The sequence below is a fragment of the Mesoplodon bidens genome, assembly GCF_964165515.1.
Source record: "Mesoplodon bidens genome assembly, chromosome: X".
Lineage (NCBI taxonomy): Eukaryota > Metazoa > Chordata > Mammalia > Artiodactyla > Ziphiidae > Mesoplodon > Mesoplodon bidens.
The window spans coordinates 20,537,902-20,563,292 of NC_138163.1; the positions used below are offsets into that span (position 1 = coordinate 20,537,902).

A 25,391-nucleotide genomic window follows, 5' to 3' on the forward strand; every position below is an offset into this window, starting at 1 on the left:
AAAGGAGATAAGATACACAGATACATAATGAAAGTACAAGGCAGGAAGTGATAAATGCCATGAGAAAGGTAAAAATAAAATGCTCTTGTAGTTCACAGACTGCAGAATGAGTAACCCTGTCAGTCTTTGCTTCCACAATCATGAAAGGAGACAGTAAGGTTAACTTTGAGCTTAATATATAATGCTCTCAAAAGGAATTTTCTCTTCTTGGAAAAGGGAAGCATTTGATCTGTTATCCTACTATTTTAAGTGTTTTAGTGAGTCCAGTCCTTTTCTATGCACAGATAAAATACGTTTTTTGCCTGTCATACTACACCACAGAGAAAAACTCAAGTCAGACTGGAAAAGCACTGCTGGAAAAGCATTTTATAGCATTTTATAGTCTTGGAAGTTACCCTTGAATCTTTTTTCCTCTCCCTCCAGCTTCCCCAGTCCCTCACGAAATTCCAAAGGTTATGCCTCCTGAATATTTTTGGGATCCAGTCTTGCCAAGCTTAATCCATCTCTGCGAAGCAGCTAGACTGATTTTTTAAAAACATCGCATTAGTTTAAGTCAGTTTCATGCTAAGAACCCCAAGTGGTTCCCTTCACAGAGTAAGATTTCAACTCCTTACTGTGCACACCAGGCTCTGCCTGCCTGTGCAATAACATCTCTGACCTTTGCCCCTCGCCTTGTACACTGCAGTCACACTGGCCTTCCCTCAGGGCTCGCCCTCCTCCCGCACACTGCTCCCACTGTGTGGAATCCTCCCCCAAGGGCCCCGTTTCTATTCCTTCAGTACTGAGCTCAAGTATCCTTAAGGAAACCTTCCGACCTCCGCTGCGGTCAGACCACCCAATCTCAATGGGGTCTCATAGCACCTTGTACTTCTCTTACTTCTTTCTGCAACTGTAATTAATAATGAATCTTGGAGCTAGTTATTAGCTGCCTTCCCCCTAGAACAAAATTTAAAAGGGCATGTGTGCTTTTACTTAGTGCTCTGTGCCCAGGGCCAGTGTCTGGTATAGTGCCGAGTACTAGAATAAATTCTTAAGAAATATTTGTTGCTAAAGAAAAAGGGCAGAAAATTCCCAAATTATTTAAATTTGGTTTTATATTTTATTGAGGTGCTTACATTTGATCATAGGTTTTTTAAAGTTGTTGGAAAGTTTATAAAAGACAAGTATCAGCATCACCTGGGAGCTGTTAGAAATGCAATGCCCAGGCTTCTGATTCAGACCTACTGTATCAGAAACTGCGGGTGGGGTCTCACAATCTGGTGTAACACACCCTCCACATGACGCTGATGCAGAATAATGTTTGACAACCAGGGTTCTATAAAAATACTGACTGAAGGTTGACTCTGACTAAGTAAAATATGAAGTGCAACTTAAACCTACTTTTGCAATTAGGTACATTGTTTCTAATCAACAGTGGTGGTAATAAACTACTTTTCAGCTGCCACCCTCCCCCACCCCCCATTTTATCAATTGTCTTCAGATATCAACTGAAATGTAAACAAGGTCTGCTTGATCAATCAACCCAAACCTGGACTTTAGAAATTCCAAGGTATTTTTCAGCCTTCACCCCTCTGAATCGAACTTTTATCTAGTACCATCCGATTCCAGGAAATGCTTGTAAAACTGATAATGCCCATGATTCTAGTGTTGGAGTGCTTTGCTTTTAATTTTTTTTGGCTGCACTGTGTGGCATGTGGGATCTTAGTTCCCCAACCAGGGATCAAACCCATGCCCCCTGCAGTGGAAGCGAGGAGTCTTAACCACTGGACTGCCAGGGAAGTCCCATTAATTTTTTAATGCTTATTATACAGGGTCAAAATGATTTTTGCTAAAGCTTAGCTTGTCATAGTTTCTAGATTTATATCTAATGCATTTTGAAGCATTAGCAAGGTTTAGATATGCATATTCTTGGCTGTGTTTAGATTTCAGGGCTGTGCTACGTCATCAAACTTTTGCTGATGGACTGACTGCATTGTTAAAGGTCATTCATCCCCGATTTTGCCATTGACTTTAAATTTGCTCCATGTTTGACTCAAGGACACCGTTGACAAACCATTCCCACCTGGTGACTATTAAGTGATCCATAGGAAGTTAATTGCAGGTTTCTTTCTCATATAACAGATGCCCAAGGCTCATTGATTCTCTTTGTAATATTTGGTTAGAAGCACAGGATTTGAATGGAGAAGGGAGATAACCAACAAAAGATTTTTTTCAATGTTTTTAAAAACTTTAAATTTTAGAATAGTTTTAGATCTACAGAAAAGTTACGTACATGGTACAGAGTTTTCACACCCCACTTGCAGTTTCCTATATTATTAACATCTTATGCTAGTAATGTACATTTGTCACAATTGATGAACCAATATTGATACATTATTATTAACTAAAATCCATACTTAATTATTCAGATTTCCTCAGTTTTCCATTAATGTCATTTTCCTGTTATACGATCCTAGCCAGGATACCACATCACATTTAGTTATATCTCATTAGATTCCTCTTGGCTGTGACAGTTTCTCAGACTTTCTTTGGTTTAGATGACATTGACAGTTTTGAGGAATACTAGTCGCATATTTTGTAGAATGTCCCTCAATTGGGATTTGTCCATTTTTCTTATGATTAGACTGGCGCTTATGGAGTTTTGAGAGGAAGACGGGTGAGGTGAAATGCCATTTTCATTACACCATATCAAGAGTACATTTAAAAACAATTTTTTTATTGAACTATAGTCGATTTACAATGTTGTGTTAGTTTCAGGTGTAAAGAGTACAAATTATTAACATGACTTATCATGGTTGGCATTGACCTTGATCACCTGTCTGAAGTAGTGTTTACCTGATTCCTCCACTTTAAAGCTGCTGTTTTTCCTCTTTTACATACTGTACTCTTTGGAAACAAGTTACTAAGTGTAGCCCAAGAGTTGTGGGGTTATTGTTTTTTTGTTTTTTTTGCTACCATGCGGCATGCGGGATCTTAGTTCCCTGACCAGGGATCGAACCCATGCCCCCTGCATTGGGAGCGCAGAGTCTTAACCACTGGACCGCCAGGGAGGTCCCAAGAGTTTGTTTTTTAAATATGAGATTCCAGATGACATCTTTCTCGCTGAGTGGGGCCTTCTCCATTATTTTTTGGTGTCTCCTTTTTTAAATTTTACTTTAATCAGGAGACAGGCATATGCAGTTGACATGTTTCAAATGCTTATTTATTTATTTATTTAAGAAAAAAAGTTGCCAAGCTTTATTTAGGTTGCAGTGGTTATAGACAACACATCTAACCCTATATCCCACCCCACCCTACTTGGCGCCCTGAACAGACTCAGCTCCCTTTTCCCTCCAGTCTCACTTCTTGTCCTCCTCCTCCTTGTCCATCTTGCCATCATTGGTGGCCTGGGAGGCCAGGGAGCCCATGGCATTTCCAATGGCCTCATTGTTGGGATCCACACCTGGAAGGTTCTCCAGGACACTCTGAAGGAACTCGGGGTCCTGCATCACGTCATAATCATCCTCCTCCTTGGCGGGCTCAGATGTGTCCATGGCTGAACTGGCATCAATGTCAGCTGATTCTGCCTGGCCAAATTCTGCGCCCTGGAGGCACATCTGCATGGCATAAGCATTCTGTTCTTCCCCAGTCATAACTGCTTAGGTCAGGGAGCCCAGTGCAGGCAGACTCCTGCTGGCTGATGGTCATTTTCAGCAGGGCATCGTCCGAGTCTTCAGTCCCAGTCGTGGCGATTCCCACCTCAGCAGCAGAGGCAGCAGCTGCCCACCGCGCCTCCTCCTCCTGCGGCTGCCGCTGCTCTTCCACAGAAACACAGGGGGCCAGGGCCAGCTCAGGATCATCACTGGGATCCACTCCAAATTCAAAGTCACTGGCACCAAGACCCAGCATGGCACTGCCTTCCCCAGCCAGAATCGGAGAACTGATGAGGGCATCAGCCAAGCTGGGCCCAGGAGGCACTGCCACCAGATGAGAACCGGTTCCATCTTTACCATTCAGTGTGTTTACAAAGGCCGTCAGCTTTTCTGTGTTCACCCCCTCTTCCCCCAAATTGATAATGGCAGCATTTACTTTCTCCTTCTTGAGGCGTTTAGCCAGTTTTACCAGATTCTTCTCATTGTCCTCCACGGGGTTTCCCAGAAAGGCAATGATTCGCATCTTGTGATTCTTGCCCTGTTGGTGCTTCAGAGCCAGATGGGCCACGCAGATGCCAGTGCAGAAGGTGATCTTGCCCTTCGGTTGGACAGTGTGGAGCTTAGACAGGATGCGGCCAGAGTCAGGGGTGAGTGTGGTCCGCACTTCACAGTCATTGGCCAGTGTGATGAGGCCCACGTTGTTCTCAGGGTTGCCGAGGGTCTCGGAGTGACAGACTATGTTGATGGCGTCTTGTTGGGCATGTAGCCGGGTGGGTAAGAAGTCCCCATTCCGCATATACTCACTGTTGTCCACGCAAACCATAGTGCTTTCCAACACCATCTTGCCGCCTTCCTCCCTCCCCGACCTCAAATGCTTATTTAAATTGTGAAGTATATTTCAGCTGATGAATGGATTTGAAATTAAAGTGAATATTTGTTCTGGGGAATTTAGGGGAACCTAACGTGGTTTTGCAAATGCTCCTGTGTCTAGCTGTTGCCCACATATACTCTCGTTCCTTAGCCTCCAAGCCTCTGTTTGCCTGTAGCTGCTCCTAGAATTTAATTGCCTGCTAGCTAAAACCTATGAAAACATTTGGGTAGATAGAGTGGCCCAGGATTTTCTTTTGCTTGGCAAGAACTCACTTGCTAAAATGTTTTTTAATATGTTGGTGCCTCTCTACTGTGCTTCTTTTGCCAGAATAGATGCAGCCCAAAAGATTTGCTTGTCTTCCTAACTCCTTTTTTAATATCTCATAGCAGTGACTGAGCTATTGATCTGAAGGGATAATAACAACCCTGCATGTGCTTTTTGCAAGTTCTGATATTTTAAGAACTGAGAGCTTTGAAAAAGAACATCGCTTTACTTCACAAACTCAAGGCTTCTTCAAACCAAATAATATACAGCATATGTCATAAAGAAGGTTCATTCCTAGAAATCACCAGATTTAAAGGGAGCAAAGGATGAGGGAGAAGGAATTAAAACAAGTGACAGTACTTGCTCAGAGACTGATGACCAGGGTCAGCTCCACGGGAACATTGTCTCCAGCAACCCCACTTACTCTTTCTCACTGCATCCCTAATTCATGTTCTTGGCTCCTAAAATACACTTAAAGCACTTCTCAGAAAGATTGAAAGGCACACAGAATGTAAACAGTAAACTTTTTGGTGAAGTTAACCTTTAGTATATTATTAGTAGTTTTGGATTCTAGGTTGACTCCTCAGTAGGGAAAATAGCAAGCAACATGCCTCATTATAATTAGATATGTAAATAACTTAAGATAATACATCTATCATAAGGCAAATAGAAAAAAATTGGGGATGTTTTAGCTGTGCACGTTTATTTATTTATTTATTCTTGGCTATGTTGGGTCTTTGTTGCTGCACATGGGCTTTCTCTAGTTGCAGCGAGCTGGGGCTGCTCTTCGTTGAGGTGCATGAGCTTCTCATTGCTGTGGCTTCTCTTGTTGTGGAGCACGGGCTCTAGGCGCACGGGCTCAGTAGTTGTGGCACACGGTCTCAGTAGTTGTGGCTCGCGGGCTCTAGAGCACAGGCTTAGTAGTTGTGGTGCACAGGCTTAGCTGCTCCACAGCATGTGGGATCTTCCCAGACTAGGGCTCGGACCCGTGTCCCCTGCATTGGCAGGCAGATCCTTAACCACTGTGCTACCAGGGAAGTCCCTTAGCTGCGTACATTTATTAATCCAAGTTCTGGCTAATAAGGTCTAAGAGGACTCCCTCAATTTGAGAGATATGCACCCCCCCAAAAAAACAGTCAAAGAATATTTAGGTTTATACTCTTAATTTGTTAATGTTACTATCTAATATCTCTTATATATTTGTATCTGTTCAGCACCTGGAAGAATTCAGTACTTATTTTTAGAATTTGTCTTAAACTTTTTTAGTAAACTTTTCATTTTAGGATAATTTCAGATTTATAGGAACTTTGCAAAGATGGTACAGAGAGTTCACATATGCCCTACACAGTTTCCCTTATTATCATCTTATATTAGTAATGGTACATTTGTCACAATTAATGAACCAATATTGTTATGTTATTACTAACTGAAGTCCATACTTCATTCACATTTCTTCAGCTTGTCCCTAATGTCCTTTTTTCTGTTCCAGGATCCCATCGAGAATACCATACCATAATTAGTCATCCTGTCTCCTTAGGCTCCTCTTGGCTGTGACAGTTTCTCAAACTTTCCGTGGTTTTGATGACATTGACAGTTTTGAGGAGTGCCGGTTAGGGATTTTGTAGCAGATCCCTCAGTTAGGATTCGTTTGATGTTTTTCTCAAGATAAGATGTGGATTATGGCTTTTTAGGAGGAAGACTGGAGAAGTGAAGGGCTGTCCTCATCACATCTTATCCACCATGCGTAGTATCAACATGACTTTCTACTGGTGATGTTAACTTGATCACTTGGCTGGGGTAGCATTTGTCAGCTTTCTTCACTGTGAAGTTAGTCCTTTTTAAAACAGATTTTTACTGATTTTTCTACCTCTATGATTCTGGAGAGGAATATGGTTCATTTCATTTATTTATTCAACAGATGTTACTTTAAGTTAAAGAAAACATGGTTTTAGGTAAATTTTAGGGTTTTATTCCCCCCCAAGGCCCACTCTTACTAATTGGAGAAATAAACCATATTTAAGGAATAGTCAATACTTTGTAGGTAACAAAAGTTGGTCAAGGTCAAGTTGTTGGTGTACAGTGTATATTTGTTGAGCTTTTCTCAATATACTGAGTTTTTCAACAAAATTCTGTTTGACCACTGATGAATATTGTTAAATAATTTAAATCACATTCTTCAAATGTTATGGCATCTCAATTATTCATGATTTACCAGTTATTAGACTTTCTTACCTTCTCTTTTCACTCATTTTATATTCATAAGTAATACTGGAAATGAGACCCTTTCTATCTTCCCAGCTTTTGTATAAGTACAAAGGGTTATATAGATATTATGGATCAAGCAATCTCCTGCTTATTTACATTCTTTCAAATGCTAGTCACAGTAACAGATGAAGATCAGAAAGCACTAGGAAAGGCTTCCCTGGTGGAGCAGTGTTAAGAATCTGCCTGCCAATGCAGGGGACACAGGTTCGAGCCCTGGTCCGGGAAGATCCCACATGCCACAGAGCAGCTAAGCCCATGCGCCACAACTACTGAACCTGCATTCTAGAGCTCGCGAGCCACTACTACTGAGCCCACGTGCCACAACTACTGAAGCCCACGTTCCTAGAGCACATGCTCTGCAACAAGAGAAGCCACTGCAATGAGAAGCCCGCGCACCGCAGCGAAGAGTAGCCCCCGCTCGCTGCAACTAGAGAAAGCCCACACACAGCAACAAAGACCCAGTGAGCCAAAAATAAATAAATTAAAATAAATAAATTAAAAAAAAGAAAGAAAGTACTAGGAAAAGAAGAGTTTTGCTCTCGAAGAATGTGTCATGCAGCAGATGAACCTCTAGGATGAATTTGACTAATTCTCCACAGCAGCAAAGTCACATAATCAGATGGTGTTGCTTGAGGCTTTCTCTTGCTTTGGAGTTGGATAATCTAAATTGTGTAGCCTCTAGTGGATTTTCACTCTGTCATGTATCAAGGAACGTCTGTGCAGGTGGAAAGAGGTTTTCTGTTGGGCTGTGTGTGAGCTCAGTGGGAAGGGTTAAAAATTAGAAATGAATGCTTTTAACTCAATTTTTCTTTCTAATAACAGACATCTCTACCAGATTTGATGACACTGCAAACATGAAAGGAGCAGAGACATCTGGGTGTTATCATAGGCTCTGCCACTACTTGTGTAGTTTTGGGGGTAGGGTTTTTTTTCTTAATAAATTAATTAATTTATTTGTTTGTTTTTATTTTTGGCTGCGTTGGGTCTCCGTTGCTGCACGCGGGCTTTCTCTAGCTGCGGTGAACGTGGGCTACTCTTCGTTGCGGTGTGGGGGCTTTTCATTGTGGTGGCTTCTCTTGTTTTGGAGCACGGGCTCTAGGCACACAGGCTTCAGTAGTTGTGGCACACGGGCTCAGTAGTTGTGGTTCACGGGCTCTTGAGTGCAGGCTCAGTAGTTGTGGTGCACGGGCTTAGTTGCTCCACGGCATGTGGGATCTAACTAGGCCAGGGCTCGAACCCGTGTCCCTTGCATTGACAGGCAGATTCTTAACCACTGCACCACCAGGGAAGCCCGGGGGTAGTTTTATTATGTGACTTCCCTCGGTGGTCCTCAGATTTTCATCCATATAGTAAGAGTGGATAGGTCAGAGCATTGCTTATACCCCTCAAGACCATGTAAGTTTGTGGTTCAGAATGGGAAATAAGAGTAGCAATATGGGCTGTCCACCCAATTTCATGGTATGATATGATACAGTACATTAGGGAAAAGATTTCTGGGTAATAGCTATGAGGCATAGAGCTTTTAAGATATGTATTCTGGATTAGGGAAGTGGTGGTAGGTAGAGAAAGTGGAGGTGGGTGAACAGAGATCTCTATACACTGAATTCCATATTCCTCTTCCTTGGTCCTTCCCATGTGACAGGCTCGCTCTTTCTCTTTCATTGCCAATCTTCTCTAATCATGGCCTTGCCTCATGCTGTCTGATGTTGGGAGGGCTGTGAGGGCCTGCTGACTTCCATGTCTTCACTGCTCTCCAGTGGACAGAGTTGGGTCAGGTCAGCCCTGAACGAGGCTTTGGGCCCCAGCCTGTCCTGAGCTGGAGAGAATTTGGGAACCTCTGGCTGCCAGCTCAGCAGATCGGCATGTCTGCTAGTCTCATTCTGACTTTGTGTGCTTACATTTTTTAAGGCTGCTCTTGCTTAGTTCCTTGTAATTAAGACTGGCCTTGTACTTCCATGCCAGAACCCGGGCCCCTCTGTGAAGTCCTTGTCTGGGTATAGTGGTTGGTGCTGCAGTTGCTCCAAGGGTAGAAATATGCTTTCTTTTAGCCAGGCCTCTCCAGAACTTGAACTCTGCCTGGACCCATGCCTGTGTTTGGGACTCTGCTACCCATTGTTGATTTTGTTGATGCTCACTGACCAATTGCTTTTTACCAGATTCACCTGTTATAGTATTCTGTCTGCTTTCTCCTTGCTGAGTATCCTGATGTTTGCTCGTTGACCACCTATCTGGACCTCTGCCTGTTGCTGCCCACTCTCCTTTGCCAATTATGCTCTCTTGCCTACCTGGATTTCCTCCTAGAGCTTGCTTCTGAGTCCATCTCCAAGCACCTTCCCTCCAATTCCTTCCCTCCATTATGGAGGTGTCTGTATAGATGACAGGGCCTGATCTACCGTGCTGCCTGCCTTCAGAAGCTTAATTGTGACAGTCACTGTTTTCCATTCCCTTTATAAAAATCTGTCACCTTTTAGCTGCCTTAGTTTGTTATTCCCTGATATTATAAACTCACTCCTTGACGTTTTTTATTTGACCATTTTTTTGTCTTTCCTTAGAACAAATCTCATGTATCCCCTTTTCAGCCACTTGTTACTTTCACAGGGAGTGGCCTCAAATCATAAATCTTCACATTGGAAGAGACTTTCAAAGACATCTAGTTCAACTTTCCACGTGATGGGTAACTTACCAACTCCCCAAATAACCCATCAATAACATTTTCGACAGCTCTCAACTGGTTTCTTGGGCCCCAAACTATCAATTCATTCATATATTTATTCACTTATTCATTCAGTCAGCAGTTAACGTCTACTTTTAGCCAGGCATTCATATGTGTGTGTTTGTGTGTGTGTGTTTGTCACCATTCCTGTCCTTAGAGAGCTGCTACTCCGGGGGGATAGAGAAGTAAACAATCACGATTGCTAGCTAGAGGCATGCAGTGGGTAGGGGAATGGGTCATTTCTTCTGCATGACTGAAGGTTGGTTCATGGAGGGGCTCTTTCTGCCGCTTCATTTAACACCAACTTTCTGGTCCACCACCAGCTTTTCAGCTACTCAATAAAGAGAGAGGAGAGTCTCCTTTCTGCCTCTGTCTATCCTTGACTTGCCCTTGGAATCATCTTTCTAAATGCAAGTCTTCGTTTGTTACTCCCCTGCTAATAGGCTCCCCATTGTCTACCCCACAAACAGACATCTAGCTCTTTGACACAACTTATGAAGCCCTCAGCCTTCTGGTTCATGCTTGCCTCTCCAGTCCCATACACACCATTTTTCATCAGGCTCTCAGTGCCCCCAAATTTCATGCAGTTTCCTGGCTACATCGTGCTTACTCACACTTCTCTTGCATATGTTGTTCCCGCTACCTGGAATGACTGCCGGTCTCATCTCCACGGTGAACTCCCGGGACACTGTGAATGCCTGATGGAAAATGGTACACAGGGAGGAATAAATCACAACTCTGACCTTCCTTTTCCATTAAGGTGTACTTTGACCTGTTTGTTGGCTGCTGTTGCCCCTTATACACCCCCATGCCTGCCACCCGAAGATTGTAAACTACTCTACACCAGGCAGTTATCTCTGTGTCTTCAGCCTTAACACAGAGACTGGCCCAGAATGGGCAGTCAATAGATATGTGTTGGATGAATGGATGAGTAAAGAAATGAAGACAAGTCTTCTATAGTCTATTTTTCACTTTAGGTCTCCCTTGGAGCATTGAGAATGCTATTGAAAAGACTCCTACCATTGTTTTGACTGTAGCTCCCTGCCAACCTAGGACCACGCTTACTGGCTTATCCATGGCTAGACACCTGCATGCAACTATCACTGAACAGCCTGCCTGCCATACAGGGAGAAAGGCCCTTTGGGGGTTGGGGGAAGGTTGGACAACTCTTTTTTTTTTATTAGTTTCTGCTTTATAACAAAGTGAATCAGTCATACATATACATCTGTTCCCACATCCCTTCCCTCATGCATCTCCCTCCCTCCCACCCTCCCCATCCCACCCCTCCAGGCGGTCACAAAGCACCGAGCTGATCTCCCTGTGCTCTGTGGCTGCTTCCCACTATCTATCTACCTTACGTTTGGTATTGTATATATGTCCATGCCTCTCTTTCGTTTTGTCACAGCTTACCCTTCCCCCTCCCCATATCCTCAAGTCCATTCTCAAGTAGGTCTGTGTCTTTATTCTCGTTTTACCCCTAGGTTCTTCATGACATTTTTTTTTAATTCCATATATATGTGTTAGCATACGGTATTTGTCTTTCTCTTTCTGACTTACTTCACTCTGTATGACAGACTCTAGGTCTATCCACCTCATTACAAATAGCTCAGTTTCGTTTCTTTTTATGGCTGAGTAATATTCCATTGTATATATGTGCCACATCTTCTTTATCCATTCATCCGATGATGGACACTTAGGTTGTTTCCAGCTCCGGGCTATTGTGAATAGAGCTGCAATGAACATTTTGGTACATGCCTCTTTTTGAATTATGGTTTTCTCAGGGTATATGCCTAGTAGTGGGATTGCTGGATCATATGGTAGTTCTATTTTTAGTTTTTTAAGGAACCTCCATACTGTTCTCCATAGTGGCTGTACCAATTCCCATTCCCACCAGCAGTGCAAGAGTGTTCCCTTTTCTCCACACCCTCTCCAGCATTTATTGTTTCTAGATTTCTTGATGATGGCCATTCTGACTGGTGTGAGATGATATCTCATTGTAGTTTTGATTTGCATTTCTCTAATGATTAATGATGTTGAGCATTCTTTCATGTGTTTGTTGGCAGTCTGTATATCTTCTTTGGAGAAATGCCTATTTAAGTCTTCTGCCCATTTTTGGATTGGGTTGTTTTTTTGTTACTGAGCTGCATGAGCTGTTTATAAATTTTGGAGATTAATCCTTTGTCAGTTGCTTCATTTGCAAATATTTTCTCCCATTCTGAGGGTTGTCTTTTGGTCTTGTTTATGGTTTCCTTTGCTGTGCAAAAGCTTTGAAGTTTCATTAGGTCCCATTTGTTTATCTTTGTTTTTATTTCCATTTCTCTAGGAGGTGGGTCCAAAAGGATCTTGCTGTGATTTATGTCATAGAGTGTTCTGCCTATGTTTTCCTCTAAGAGTTTGATAGTTTCTGGCCTTACATTTAGGTCTTTAATCCATTTTGAGCTTATTTTTGTGTATGGTGTTAGGGAATGATCTAATCTCATACTTTTACATGGGGTTGGACAACTCTTCACCTTCTACCTGGCAGCCTCTGCTGCCAAGATAAGCTTCTCTCCTGTTTCCTCAAAACTCTAATCAAGAGAAAGAAATTGCACAGAATGAAAATGCTTCTTTCCTGTTCTGGTAAATCAGAACAGTTGTAAATTGAGGAGAATTAGTACTTGAACAAGTTCCTGTCTTATTAAGCAATACTTTGAATGAGTCATCTACAAACTCAAGCAATTGGTGAGAACAATTAGTGGCCATTTATCATTTTAAGTTGATCTGTTTCAAATAAATAGCAAATGGGGTATTTTGGTCCTAAATTTATCCCCTTCTTATGAGAGAGCCCTTTTTTTTTTTGCATAGTTATATCAATGAGCAGTGAAAGACACACAACACTGTCATGAACTTTGTCCTCCTTGTCTTCCTGTTCTTTAATCATGAATCTTGAAATTTCAGTCAGAACTCAGCAGTTTTAGTTCTATTGGATGTAGATTTCTGCCTAAAATAGCCGGCCATTTCTGAGATAGTATGCTTTTCTTTAGGTTTATTGAGATACACTTTACATAAAGTAAAATTTACACTTTTTAGGTATGTACCAGTCTGTGAATTTTGACAAACTTAATATAGCTTGTGGCCACCACTGAAATCAAGATAATAGAATTTTCTGCCACCCAGAGTGTTCCCTCATGATCCTTTGTAGTCAGTGTCCTCCCTATGTTGCCAACCCCTGGCAACCACTGCTCTGATTTCTGTCTCTATAGTTTTCTCATTTCCAGAACCTCGTATAAGTGAAATCAAAATATGTAGCCTTTGGTACTGCCCTGGTGGTCCAGTGGTTAAAACTCCGCGCTCCAAATGCAGGGGGGCCGGGCTCGATCCCTGGTCAGGGAACTAGATCCCGCATGCTGCAACTAAGACCCGGTGCAGCCTAATTAATTAATTAATTAATTAATTACTAAAAAAATAATATGTAGCCTTTCAAATCTGGCTTATTTTGCTTAGCGTAATGCTTTTGAGGTCATCCATGTCATTGAATTTATCAATAGTTTGCTGCATTCTATTGCTGAGTAGAATTACATTATATGAATGTACAACAATCTGTTTATCCATTCACACCAATTGATGGACATTTGGATAGTTTAAAATTTTGCAGCGATTATGAATAAAGTTGTAATCGTTTACAGTCCAGGTTTTGGGTAGACATATATTTTTATTTCTCTTAAGTAAATACCAAGGAGTGGGATGGCTGGATTTTATGATGTGTGTTTAACTTCATAAGAAATTGTCAAACTGTATTTCAAAGTGACTGTAACTTTTTTTTTTTTAATTCCAGTCTGTGGCTTGTCTTTTTATTTTTAAAATTTTCTTAATGTCTTTTAAAGAGCAAAAGTTTTAAGTTTTGATGAAATTCAATTGATCACTTTTTCTTTTATGGTTCATGCTTCTTCTGTCCTATATAAAAAATAATTACCAGGCTTAAGATCATGAAGATTTACTTCTGTTTTATTCTAGACGTTTTGTAGCATTAGGTTTTATGTTTCAGTCTAAGATCCATTTCAAGTTAGATGTATACAGTGAGGTTTGGGTTGAGGTTCTTTTTTTAAAATATAGATATGTCCCTTTGTTCCAGCATCATTTGTTGAAAGACAAAAAGACTATCCTTTGTCTATTGAATTAAGTTGGCATCTTCATCAAAAATCAGTTGACCATATACAAGCATACCTCCTTTTTTGTACATTGCTTTACTGCACTTTGCAGATACTGCGATTTTTACAAATTGAAGTTTTGTGGCAACCCTGTGTCAGGTAAGTCTATCGGCTCCATTTTTCCAACAGCATTTGTTCACTCCATGTCTCTGTGTCACATTTTGGTAATTTTCATAATATTTCAAACCCTCCACTAGCAAAAAGATTACCACTTGCTGAAGGCTCAGATGATGGTTGGTGTTTTTTTGCAATAAAAATAAAGTAGCTTTTAATCAGGGTATGTACATTGGTGTTTTTTTTAGACATAATGCTATTGTACACTTAATAGACTACAGTATAGTGTAAATTTGACTTTTATATATGCACTGGGAAACCAAGAAATTTGTGTGACTCACTTTATTGCAATATTCACTTTATTGTGCTAGTCTGAAACCAAACCCACAATATTCTCTGGGGTATGCCTGTATATATATGGATCAGATTCTGTTCCATTGATCTATGTGTTTATCTTTTTACCAGTATCACACTGTCTTGAATAGTGTACCTTTATAGTAAGCCTCTAGATCGGTTGGTTTGAGTCCTTCAGCTTTTTCTTTTTTGAAATTGTCTTGGTTATCCTAGATTGTTTTTCCATATAAATTTTAGAATCATCTTATAAATTTCTAAGAAAGAAGCCAGCTTAGATTTTATTGAGCATTGACTTGAATGCTGAATTGGGGATGAACTGAATCTATAAATTAATTTGGGAGAGAATTGCAATATTGATGATACTGAGTCCTCTGATCCATGAACACTATACCTCTCCAATTACTTATGTCTTTGATTTCTCTCATTGGTGTTTTTTGTTTGTTTCTGGTAATTTTCAGCATATAAATCTTATAATACTTTGTTAGATTGATTCCTGAGTATTGCGTATTTATTGATTCTGTTGCAAATGGTGCCTATAAAAATTTCAGCCTCCAGTTATTCACTGATGTATATAAAAATACAGTTCATTTTTGTAAGGTGGTCTTATACTTTCCATCCTTGCTAAAGTCACATACTAGATCTAGTAGTTTTTTATAGATTCTTTTGAATTTTCTACTTAGATAATTATGTTCTCTGTGAATAAAGATAGTTTTATTTCTCCTCTCCAGTTTTATGTATCTTTATTTTCTGTACCTTAACTGCATTAGCTAGGACTTTCATCTAGTATGATGTTAAATAGAAATGGTAAGAATGGGTTCCCCTGATCTTAGGGGGAAATCATTCAGTCTTTCACCATTAAGTATGAGTTATCTGTAGGTTTTTTTCATAGATGATCTTCTTCAGGATGAGGAAGTTCCCTTCTATTTCTAGTTAACTGAGTATTTTTTAAAATTGTGAATGGTTGTTGAATGAATACCAGTTTTTTCTGCATCTGTTTAAATAATCATATGGATTTTCTTCCTTAGACTGTTAATATTGTAAATGGCATTGTTTGAATGAAGAATGGTGAACCAACCTCGCATTCATAGGCTAAATCCCAAATGACCATTGTGTATTATTCTCTTATATTTTTTGGATAAAAATCCTGGTTAGATGCCGCAAAGTTGTTGGCAATTCCTTAACCATATGAGTGTTTTATAGGTCACTAGAACCACTTCCATCCTTGCTATCCTTACCTTTGATACAATACAGGTAGGGTGCTGTTCTTCATCTTTATTTGATCTTTAGGCTATCAAAAGAGTGAGGGGAAAGGCAACAAATATAGTGAGTGTCTACGTACCAGGCAATGTGTATGTTTATTTAATTTAATCTTAATTGAAAATTGAGATCCAACAAGTCATTTGTACCACTGAAGTCTTTGGAGCTAGTAAATGGCACGGTCAGAACTTAACTGCAGGTTTGTTTGGTAAAAACCCATGATCAGCCCATTACATTTTAATGCCCCTCTCTGGAAATGAGTGTCTGAATGTGGCAGGGGAGGGGCGGGACAGGGAACCGGGTTGGGTATGGGGGGCGGGGGGCAGTACTGCAGGGAGGGTGGAGGAAAGATTGACTGAGATTAGGAAAGGGAGAAACGTTCTACCACCTTTCATTGCCATCTAAAAACCTGAGCTTTTTAGATATCTTGGTTTTCATCTTATCTCTGCCATTTACTTGATTTATGGCACATTTGTCTCTCTGAGACTCATTTTTTTATTTTGTTTTTAATTTGAAATGTAGACAGACTGTTAACTTTGGTTGTTATGAGGAATAAAGATAATACAGGTAAAGTGCCATGTGCATAGAATGTGTTCAATATAATGGGGTCCATTACTGTCATCATTATTAATTTCCTACCATTAAACATACTGTATAACTGGAAATAATTAATTTGGGTTTGGAAAATGATTTCTGTAATTTGTTTAATTCTTTTGCCAAAATAGCCTAGAGCAAGTTCCTTTTTCTAAGAATGGACCTAGTTTCCTCTATTTTTTACCCGCCTCCTAAGTCAAAACAATACCAGTTTACTAAATCAGTTTGAAATTTGATTTAAAATCTCCTGCTGAATGCTTTGGGCTCTGGAAATGATAGTGTGCATGTGTGTCTGTGTGTGTGATCTGGAAGTGGTTGTCTCAGCCCAGAGGACTAGAGATGCCACTTCCATTTTACAGGAGCAACCAACCATTGATAGCCAGCTTCAGTCCCTTTGCTCATGCAGCTCTGATAGTTTCTGAGTCACTGAAACTCTCTTGTCTGACACAAACCACTTCAGGCTGTTTGGAGGTAATGATTCCTTTTTTTGGTAAGGTTATTTTGGTTATCACAAGTAGGGCCCAACAACTTCGGTGTTTCATCAGTCAAGTCAGGAGGTAGCAATGAGAAAAAAGGCTGACTCTGAGAAAGGACATCAGGCCACCATCAGATGACCTTTCTACTGTCCAGGACCTAAGGAGGGTTTTTGGCTCCAGCTGAAGCAATGCATAGCCTTTTGGGAATTGATTTTCATTATTATTTGATTTCCTAGCAGTGCACTTCCAACTAAAAATGCTGTTTGACAGATGAAAGGAAAGGAAAATCAATTGTATTTTGAGAATTTTTGGATAATATCACACCATCCCTTGGTGTTGCTGCAAATCAGAATTGGTGGTCACTAGTCTTTTTTTTTTAAACAACTTTATTGAGGTGTGATTGTTATACAGAATACTGCCCATATTTAATGTAAACAGTTTGATGGATTTAAACATATCCATACACCCTTGAAACCATCAACACAGTCAGGATAATATACATATCCATCACCTCCAAGAAAGTCTCCTCCTGCCCTTATGTTTATTTGTGTGTGTGTGTGTGTGTGTGTGTGTGTTAAGAACTCTTGAAATCTACCCTCTTAAGAAATTTTTAAGTGAACAAATACAGTATTTTACATACTACTGTTTTCAAAGCACCTTGATAACATCTTCTAATATAATTGACACCTTAAGTAGGGTAGGTCTTATTTCTACTTTATGATGAAAAAATAGACCTGTGGGATATGTTTTCCCAAAGATCACCTTTGGATATTGCGCCAGTATCCAGAACCCAATTTTGGTTTTTGTCCAGTGTTCTTTGCATAAGACCTCTGGGTCTTAAGCCTGATCTGGCTCACTGACCTGGTAAACCTTCAAAAACCAAATGTTTAATGACCACCTTTATCCCCACAGTTAGGATCAACAAATGTGATTGATGTCAGCTTCAAAGAGAGTTCATGAAACAAGTAGTTGGTGGGAGATAGTTTTGAGAGGAACTTCTACCCTTCATATGTATAACTTTCCCTTTCTAGATTGCCTAGACGGAGACTTCCAGTGTCCAAGCAGGAATGTTCAAAAGTTGGTCATTAAACTTTTGGGCTGGTTTTAATTAAAATGTTGGGCAGTGAGGTGAGGCCTAGCCTGGTAAATTTGGTGTGGCCTCTTGAGTAGTTACTTTGTGTTAAACACTTTCCTAATCATTACAGGGGCATAGAGATTAAAGCAAAACAAACAAAAAATATGATTCTACTCTTTAGGACCTCACAAGCCAGCAGACAAGATGGAAGCATACACAGAGATGCTTCCATTTCTGCTTACTCCAGTCCATCCTTCATTCTGCCCACAGAACAGTCTTTTGAAAACACATGCCCTTTCCCTGCTTAAAACTTTCTGGTGGTTCCCTGTTTCTCAGAGGACCAAGTCCAAGCTTCTTATCAGGACATAAAAGGCCTTCTCTGATTTTGCCCAGCTTCTCCCTCTGTACCCACCCCTCTGGCCAGGATCCCAAATCTCAATACCCTGGTGACCTGGTTTGGGCTGTGTATGAGGTAGGTGCTCCTTTGTGCCCAGACCCAGTTCTGTCCTATGCATTCTCTCTCATGTCTAGTTTCTCCAGAGGTGACACTTGAAGGGATGCAGGTTTCTTCATTTGTAATAGGGGGATGATGGGACTTCCCTGGTGGTCCAGTGGTTAAGACTCTGTGCTTCCAATGCAGGGGACGCAGGTTCGATCCCTGGTCAGGGAACTAAGATCCCACATGCCGCAGCCAAAAAAAAAAAAAAAAAAAAAAGGACAGTGTAATAGGGGGATGAATATCGGCACGTACATCATGGGCTTACTGTGAGGATTCAACCAAGTAACGCATGGTGAGGGCTTAGGCTGTGCCTGGAATAGAATATTTGTTCAATAAACAGTAGCTAGGTTTTATTATTATTATGCAGTAGAAGAAGCAAGGGTGTGAGGGTAAAATCAATATTTCTAGGTGCTCAGAGCACGTCATGATTTTTCATGCCTCTGGGTGTTAACTCATGGTGGGCCCTCTGTCTAGAATGCTGTGTTAGTCTGGGTCCTCTGAGAAGGAGAAATTTAGGGTTAAACGGCAAGGATTTTATAACCAACCACCTATGTGAGAGACAAGGGGGGTGAGGGAGGGGGAGATGGGAAGGGTGGGAGTGCCCATGATGCACGCCTGACCCCTAGTGAAGAGGAGAGAGAGTAGCTTAGGTGGAAGCTCTCTAGACTGCTATGCAGCTGAAGAAAGTTTCGGAAAAGCCTTTGGGGAGTCCAAAAGTCAGTGATCAGTACAGTCCTGTCCCTGATGTACTGTCATTGGTCAGGTGCAACCCATTGGAAGCGAGCCTTCAGCACAAACATTAGGATGAATTTCTGAGGCAGCAGCTCAATTGTGCTCCCTGTCGTTGGAGGCCTTCCTCTTAGCCTTCGTAAATGCCTTTCCTCTTTTTTTTATTATTTTTTTTATTAGTTTCTGCTTTATAACAAAGTGAATCAGTCATACATATACATCTGTTCCCACATCCCTTCCCTCATGCATCTCCCTCCCTCCCACCCTCCCCATCCCACCCCTCCAGGCGGTCACAAAGCACCGAGCTGATCTCCCCGTGCTCTGCGGCTGCTACAAAACGTGGGGTAGATAGATAGTGGGAAGCAGCTGCCTTTCCTCTTCCATTGAACTCCTCCTGCTTGTACTTAAAGGGCCAGCTTTAAATGTTTCCTCTTCTGGGAAACTTTTCCTTGAGGGAAATTCTCAGCATGTCAGATGATGGTCCCACTGCCTACAATGATCATCCCTAAATCTCTGCCTAGTTAATTTCTTTTTTTTTTTTTTTTTTTTTCGGTATGCAGGCCTCTCACTGTTATGGCCTCTCCCATTGTGGAGCACAGGCTCCGGATGCACAGGCTCAGCGGCCGTGGCTCACGGGCCCAGCCACTCCACGGCATGTGAGATCTTCCCGGACCGGGGCACGAACCCGTGTCCCCTGCATCAGCAGGCGGACTCTCAACCACTGCGCCACCAGGGAAGCCCTGCCTAGTTAATTTCTAATGCACTTAATTGAACCTCTAGCATCTGAAAAACTACTGGGTGCTCAGGAAATAACTGTTGAATGAATGAATGAGTTGGTAGGACTTGGACAAGCAGATCTAAGGGAGAAGATAGTTGAGGCAGAGTGAACTGCTTGAGCAAAGTCAAGTAAGTATGTCTTGCCCCAAAACTGTCATTTTAGGGAAAGTATATTATGATGCAAAACAGTGGGTATATTATGATGCAGAACAGTGGGGGCAGGAGTTTTTTCCTGGCAGTTGAAAATGATTCATATTTGAGAACTTTGTTAAAAACAATGTTTTGAGTATTTCCTGAGAGACTTCTTTCCTGAGAGGAAACAGAGTTGATGGAAATGGAATTTTACTGCTGCCAGGAAAAGTATGATAAAGATCAAATCTCTTACAACTACTACCAGAATAGAAATTTCCATAGAGCAGAGATTTAAAGGCCCACCTAATGGCTCATATGTATTTAGTGTTCAGTGCAGCTGAACTATAATTCTGTAATGGAATTTGACCAGTTTTGACAATCCAGTTTGTAACGTATGAATTAGTGAAGACTCATCTTGACATTTGCTGATGCTGCCAGATGTTGGCCATATTTTTGATGGAAAGAAACAGGGAGCTGGCCAGGATCCCAAATCTCAGTATCACTACCAACCGCCTACCACTGCCACATGTTGTCAGAGGAGATAGCCATGCGAGGATAAGGTCCCACAAAATCACTCATGATCAGCAACTGGAGATTTAACTCCTAATCCCTATGTAATGTTTTACCCTGGTGACCTGGGTTGGACTATGTATGAGCCAGGCCCAGGCCCAGGCCCAGTTCTGTCCTATGCATTCTCCCTCATGTGTTGTTTCTCCAGAGGTGCCACTTGAAGGGGCCCAAGTTTATTTGTAATAGGAGGATGAATATTGGCACCTACGTCATGGGCTTGCTGTGAGGATTCAACCAAGTACTTCATGCTGAGGGCTTAGACTGTGCCTGGCATAGAGTATTTTTTCAATAAATAGTAGCTAGGTTTTATTATTAATATGAAGTAGAAAAAGCAAGGGTGTGAGGGTAAAAATCTTAATATTTCTAGGTGCATATTATAAAAGTTGGTTGTTCATGCCTTTGGTGAGTGCCTGTTCTGTGATAAAGCACCATGGGCTCTAGGCACATGGGGTGCTGTGGCCCATTCTGTAATTAATCTCACACACACAGTTGCTGATAACTAATTCTCCTCTCAAGTGAGGACAGTTCATTTTGGCTCGTACATAAGTAAAATCACCTACTCCTCCACTGTGCTTTCTTCTCTTTCTCATTGGCCCATCTCTCTCACCTTCACATTTCTATTATATTTCTTCCTAGGTTACATGGAAAAACCTAGGAAGAAATGAACCTGGCTGCATGATACAGTCCCCTCCTTTGATTTTTGTTGATCAGGTTGGGAAACTCTTTGACCCAACAGCCCTTGCTTTACAGATCCTTTCTTCCATTTTAGTGGAATAGTTCACTTGGGGTATTATGCATTTATTTCTGTCTTTCACTACTGAGTCACTGATTTCACCAAAGAGCTTCTCCTTTATGTATGTTTATACACATCTCTCTTTACCATATTCCTCCTTTTTTCCAAGTCTGCTGTTACATCAAGAATTACTCCCGTCTCACTTCTTTATCCTATTTGAAAGCCGAAAACAAGAATTGAATTATGACTGATAGGGAATAGAATATTATGATTGATGGATGTGTACCAAAGTAAAGGAAAGCCGTAAGTTTAAAAAGGAAAAATAGTATTTGAAGTCCCAAAGGTATCTCATACTCAGTATGTCCAAATCTGAACTTACTCTCTGTGTCTTCTCTAAGCCTCTGGCAGTTAACTCTCAAGATGTTTCTCAAATGGGTTTATTTCCTCCTGACTCCCATTGTCCTTGCCCTGGGCCTCACCCTCTTCATCTTACATCTATCTAGACAACATAACTTCTTTCCTTATCTTGCTGGTTCCCTCTCTTCCCTAGTCTAACTACACAGTGTCACAAAAGGGTGTACTTTCTTTTTTAGCTTTTTGTATTGTAAAATGAGACAAGGATTCAAAACACCAAGCAATCAAATGAGTAGCTTAATACAGTATTACAAGGCAAACATACTTAAAATCTCCATCCAGATCAAGAGATGGAACATTGTCAGCCATGCCGAAAGTCCCCCTAGGTGCCCTATCCCAATCATAAACCTTCCCTCCTTCCAAAGTAATTGTTATCCTGAGTTTCATTTTTTTACTTTTTAAAAAAAATGTTTATTTATTTATTTGGCTGTGTTGGGTCGTAGTTGCAGCACGTTGGCTTCCTTCTAGTTGTGGCTTGTGGGCTCCAGAGCACACAGGCTCAGTAGTTGCGACATGTGGGCTCTGTAGTTGTGGCACACGGGCTCAGTAGTTGCTGTGCATGCTTAGTTGCCCTGTGGCATGTGGGATCTTAGTTCCCCAACCAGGGATCGAACTTGTGTCCCCTGCATTGGAAGGCGGATTCTTAACCACTGGACCACCAGGGAAGTCCCTATCCTGACTTTTAAAGTAATTATCTTCTTACATTTTTTAATTAAGAGGGTGCTTTTTAAAAATATCAGTCTTGCCATATCCAGTTAGCTCTAAATTCCCTCACAGGTTTTCTCAGACCTACCTTTATAGCCTCCTTTCTATGACTACTTCTCTTCTCCCCAGTACCCTGGTTTCTGGCCATACTGGATTATTCACAGGCTCAGATGCCTCTAGGTGTTTGCCAGATACCTCCAGGCATTTGCTCCTGCTTTTCCCTCTTTCTGGAGTTCCCTCCATTCCCATTCTCTGATGCAGTCCTAGACCCTGCTCAAATGTGGATTCTTCATTGAAGCTATCCTAGATCTCTCTTCCCTGGGTCAGAATGAATCTCTCCCATGCCTGTGCTCTGTGCCCATTAGAGCTTTTTTTCTTGGGGTTGGTGGGGGGTGGGGTGCGAAGTCCTAACCACTGGACCGCCAGGGAATTCCCTAGAGCATTTTATACATGCTTCCATTATTAGTATTTGTCATAGTCTCTGGTACCTAACAGATTGCTTAATGCATAGTAGGTGCTCAATAAATGTTTGTTGAAAGTATGAATCTGTGCAATCATTCTTTAAAGCTTTTTCAGGGTGTCACATTTCCTTCAGAATTGACACAAATCATATATTTGATCATATGATCAAGGTTGATGTGGACTCTTTCAGATGCTGTTCTGAACATTACTACGGACATGACTACGGTTGAAATAAGTTTTTTCGCTGTATAAAGCTAGCACTCCTGTATTTTAATTCCTTGAGTTGTCTTAAAATGCTCAAGTTGTGTCACCCAAACAGGGGCTGAAGTATGCTTTATTATAACTTAAGATTCAGATCAGTTTCTACATATTTATTTATTTATTAAAATAAATCAATAGGAGTGATTTATTTTAATTCAGGTTCTCTCTTTCATTTACATTTTATGTAACTAGGATAGATTGAGAAAATTTTGATTGACAGTTATCAGGATTTTTTTTTAATTGAAAAGTATTATATGTGGTTAAAACTTTTTTTAAACTATAGAAGATATAAAAAAGTTTACATCCCCGCTTCATTTGCAGCCCTATTCCCCAGAGGTAACCACTGTTAAATTTCTTGTCTGGGTGTTCAAATTGTTTTTATGTCTATTGAATCATATACACATTTGTGCGTACACACATGCTCATACATTTATGCTCATGAATATATATCTTTTTTATATACACAGTTGGAATCATACAATATATAATATTCTTTAGTTTGCTTTTTTACTTGATGTGTGTTAGAGATAATTTCATATTGGTACATCTTGAGCTACTCTTATATTTTAACATTTGCACGATAGTCCATTGTTTGGATATTTCACCGTTAATTTAAACAGTCCCCTCCTGATGGATATTTGGATTATTCTGTTTTGTTTTGTTTTGTTTACTGTTTTAAACAATGCTGTTAACAAACATCCTTCTGTAGTTTTATTTACTCTTGTTTGTAGAATCACACAAGCTATTTTTAAAATAAAAATCAGAGTAATGATATTATTATTGAAAGTTTTTCTATTTTGATAGTTCATAGTTTAAAAATAAAGCCAGTGTAAAAAAACCTTTTGAAACAATAAGAATGAAAACCATCATCACACATTTGAACACACATATCTAAAAGTGTGTGTAAATATTAATGTGTGTAAATATTATTTTGAACAATAATAGCTACCATTTAATGATCAACGACACTATCTTATTTAATCCTCACAGCACTATGGGGTACTTGGTACTGTTGTTCCCAATATATAGATGAAGTAACTGATTAGAGAAAAGTTAAATGACTTATCTGGGGTCCCACAGGTAGTAAGCGTCAGAGTGGGGACTCTAAAACAGTGTGTACTCAACAATAAAAAGACAAATAGCCCAACTGAAAAATGGTCAAAGGATCGTTTTTTTCCTAATTGAAGTATAGTTGATTTAAAATGTTGTGTTAGTTTCTGGTGTACAGCAAAGTGATTCAGTCATATATATATATATATATATATATATATATATATTATACATATATATTCCTTTTTAAGATTCTTTTTCCATTATAGGTTATTACAAGATATTGAACATAGTTCCCTGTGCTATACAGTAAGACCTTGTTGTTTATCTATTTTACATAAAGTAGTATGTATCTGTTAATCCCAGGCTCCTAATTTATTCCCCCAACCCTTTCCCCTTTGGTAATCACAAATTTTTCTTTGTCTATGAGTTGGTTTATGTTTTGTGAATAAGTTCATTTGTATCATTTTTTTAGAAAAGGCTCAGAATATGCAGAAAGTAAGTTAGTGATTACCAAGGGCTGTGGAGGAGAGGAAATGGGCAGATGGAGGGTGACTGCTAACAGTTTCAGAGTTTCAATTTAGGGGATGAAAATGTTCTGAAACTGAATCATGGCGATAGTTGCCCAACTCCATGAACATATTATAAACTATTGACATGTACACTTTAAATACGTGGATTGATATATATTGTCCAGCACTATAAAATCAGAGAGCCCTTAAAATATTGTTGCTCCTTAAAGGTCTGTCCTTGACTCTCTTTTTGTGGGGTGGTCTCATCCATTGTCATGCCCTCTATGTTGAATTTAGGCAGATGAAGAACAAATCTCTTGTCCAGACCAGTCCTCTCCCCTGACCTATATTTGGGCCTGCCTACTGAAGAGGGCCACTCGCCTTTCCCACAGACACCTCAGAAGTACTAGTGTGTCCCAAACAGCTCATTCCAGTCACAAATCTGATCCTTCTGTGTGCCCTGTCTGAGTGGGTGCTGTTCCCACTTACTGTCATCCATGAAATAAACCTCCCAGTCCTATTTGTTTTTTCCTCTAACAATTCCATCTACTCTTTTCCATTCTCATGGCAGAAGCTATCTATGGCCCAGGCCCTCAAAAGTTTCTGCCTAGGTGAATGTGGTCACATGTACCCCAGGGTGCTTGGTGCCTGTCCAACCTTGCCTCTCCTTCTGGCCATCGTTCTCCTTAAACATTTTCCTTCAGCAATAGGGGAGCTCCTTGGAGATCACTCAGTCACTCCTTGCCATCTCCTGCCTTTGCACTTGCTGGCTCCTCTGCTAGATCTTCCCTCTTGTTTCTTAGTC

At 40.6% G+C, this 25,391-nt stretch overlaps 1 protein-coding gene and 1 pseudogene across 2 annotated transcripts in view; one reads left to right on the forward strand and one right to left on the reverse strand.

The window, feature by feature from the left end:
- ATP11C (ATPase phospholipid transporting 11C (ATP11C blood group)) overlaps positions 1 to 25,391 on the forward strand; it is a 167,422-nt gene that overhangs the window by 21,118 nt on the left and 120,913 nt on the right. The gene's annotated exons all lie outside the window — the stretch shown is intronic.
- Positions 3,141 to 4,493, reverse strand: LOC308608605 (26S proteasome non-ATPase regulatory subunit 4-like; annotated as a pseudogene). The gene has a single exon. The product of its transcript is annotated as a 26S proteasome non-ATPase regulatory subunit 4-like (transcript).